General features: G+C 59.6%; 1 protein-coding gene across 6 annotated transcripts in view; it reads right to left on the reverse strand.

Moving 5' to 3' along the window:
- Positions 1 to 2,500, reverse strand: part of LOC135096573 (gamma-aminobutyric acid type B receptor subunit 2-like) — a 144,429-nt gene that overhangs the window by 1,350 nt on the left and 140,579 nt on the right. For 5 of the 6 annotated variants that reach the window (XM_063998159.1, XM_063998158.1, XM_063998160.1 and 2 more), the window contains 2 exons: positions 2,124 to 2,500; positions 1,666 to 1,803 (listed from right to left, as the gene is read on the reverse strand). The exon at positions 2,124 to 2,500 is cut by the window's right edge. The gene's annotated coding sequence lies outside the window, so the exon portion shown is untranslated. Of the gene's footprint in view, positions 1 to 1,665; positions 1,807 to 2,123 lie in introns of all 6 variants that reach the window. The other variant, XM_063998157.1, reaches the window with a different exon arrangement.

Consider the following 2,500-nt stretch of genomic DNA (forward strand, 5'->3'; position numbering starts at 1 on the left):
TGTCCACACAGCGGCACAGTCTTGTTTGACAGCTCCCTACAGCCTGGGCACTAACAGCCTGACCACTGAGTCTGTCTACAGCCTGGGCACTAACAGCCTGACCACTGAGTCTGTCTACAGCCTGGGCACTAACAGCCTGACCACTGAGTCTGTCTACAGCCTGGGCACTAACAGCCTGACCACTGAGTCTGTCTACAGCCTGGGCACTAACAGCCTGACCACTGAGTCTGTCTACAGCCTGGGCACTAACAGCCTGACCACTGAGTCTGTCTACAGCCTGGGCACTAACAGCCTGACCACTGAGTCTGTCTACAGCCTGGGCACTAACAGCCTGACCACTGAGTCTGTCTACAGCCTGGGCACTAACAGCCTGACCACTGAGTCTGTCCAGTCATGCACCACTCTGTCTGAGAACCAATTCCTTCCTGTCTCTTTGTTAATCCAACTTTATCAGTGTGCAGCCCGTCACTCCCTGCTCTACCTTGCCTGTTGACCCTCACCATGTTGTTTAAGGCACCCTTGCTGTGTCCCCTGTACCTCTTCAGCACCTCCATCACACCCCTCTTAGTCACCCTTGTTACATCCCATGGGACACTTCACCACCTCCTTCAGATCCCCCTCTTAATCTTGCTTTTGTCAATACTCTCACATAATCTTTTAGCCTCCCAGACACTGCCACAGCCTCCCAGACACTGCCACAGCCTCCCAAACACTGCCACAGCCTCCCAAACACTGCCACAGCCTCCCAAACACTGCCACAGCCTCCCAGACACTGCCACAGCCTCCCAAACACTGCCACAGCCTCCCAAACACTGCCACAGCCTCCCAAACACTGCCACAGCCTCCCAGACACTGCCACAGCCTCCCAAACACTGCCACAGCCTCCCAAACACTGCCACAGCCTCCCAAACACTGCCACAGCCTCCCAAACACTGCCACAGCCTCCCAAACACTGCCACAGCCTCCCAAACACTGCCACAGCCTCCCAAACACTGCCACGCCCTCCCAAACACTGCCACAGCTTCCCAAACACTGCCACACCCTCCCAAACACTGCCACAGCCTCCCAAACACTGCCACAGCCTCCCAAACACTGCCACAGCCTCCCAGACACTGCCACAGCCTCCCAAACACTGCCACAGCCTCCCAAACACTGCCACAGCCTCCCAAACACTGCCACAGCCTCCCAAACACTGCCACAGCCTTCCAAACACTGCCACAGCCTCCCAAACACTGCCACAGCCTCCCAAACACTGCCACAGCCTCCCAAACACTGCCACACCCTCCCAAACACTGCCACAGCCTCCCAAACACTGCCATACCCTCCCAAACACTGCCACACCCTCCCAAACACTGCCACACCCTCCCAAACACTGCCACAGCCTCCCAAACACTGCCACGCCCTCCCAAACACTGCCACAGCCTCCCAAACACTGCCACAGCTTCCCAAACACTGCCACACCCTCCCAAACACTGCCACAGCCTCCCAAACACTGCCACAGCCTCCCAAACACTGCCACAGCCTCCCAAACACTGTCACAGCCTCCCAAACACTGCCACAGCCTCCCAAACACTGCCACGCCCTCCCAAACACTGCCACAACCTCCCAAACACTGCCACAGCCTCCCAAACACCCCCACACCCTCTCCTCTCCTCTGCCACGCACCGTCTCTTTGCTGGAACACCTGGAAACAGCCGCGTCACTTCTCGCCGACGCCACGCTGTACAGGCTGCCACACACGGACCCCCTGCTGCTCATTGTGCCAAGGCTCTCCTGACTCGCTGCCCGTCCACGCCCGCACACCTGCTGGGATGGAGGGCGTATAAGTGTGCGGATGGGTGGGTGTGAGGGAGACTTGTGGGGGTGCATAAGTGTGTGAGAGAGAGAGAGAGAGAGAGAGAGAGAGAGAGAGAGAGAGAGAGAGAGAGAGAGAGAGAGAGAGAGAGAGAGAGAGAGAGAGAGAGAGAGAGAGAGAGAGAGAGAGAGAGAGAGAGAGAGCGAGAGAGAGAGAGAGAGAATGTGATGATAAACATATTAAAACACACACACACACACACACACACACACACACACACACACACACACACACACACACACACACACACACACACACACACACACACCTGCTGGTCCAGACTGTCCTGGCTGTCGGTGCGTCTGGGCGGCGCCCCATAGCCGTAGGAGTCCTGGCTGGGGGAGCGGCGCCCCCCGGACACGTGCGGTGGGGGCGTGGGAGTGGTGAGAGGGGTGGGGTCGTCCAGGAGCAGCGGTGGGGAGCGGGCGTGGGGGGCGTGGGGGGCAGGGGGCGTGGTCGAGGGAGTCCTGGGAGGGGGAGCGCCGCGCCACCACCTCTCCGAAGCTGTCGCGGCGGAGGTGAGCGCGGGAGATGGTGCGGGTTCCCTCCCTGTCCTCGCCGCGCCCCGCCTCCTCGCCCTCCCAGCGGTCCAGCAGGTGCGGGGGCAGAGGCGCCTCGCAGCAGGAACACGCCAGGTCGTCGCAG

Source organism: Scylla paramamosain, unplaced genomic scaffold, assembly GCF_035594125.1.
Source record: "Scylla paramamosain isolate STU-SP2022 unplaced genomic scaffold, ASM3559412v1 Contig4, whole genome shotgun sequence".
NCBI lineage: Eukaryota > Metazoa > Arthropoda > Malacostraca > Decapoda > Portunidae > Scylla > Scylla paramamosain.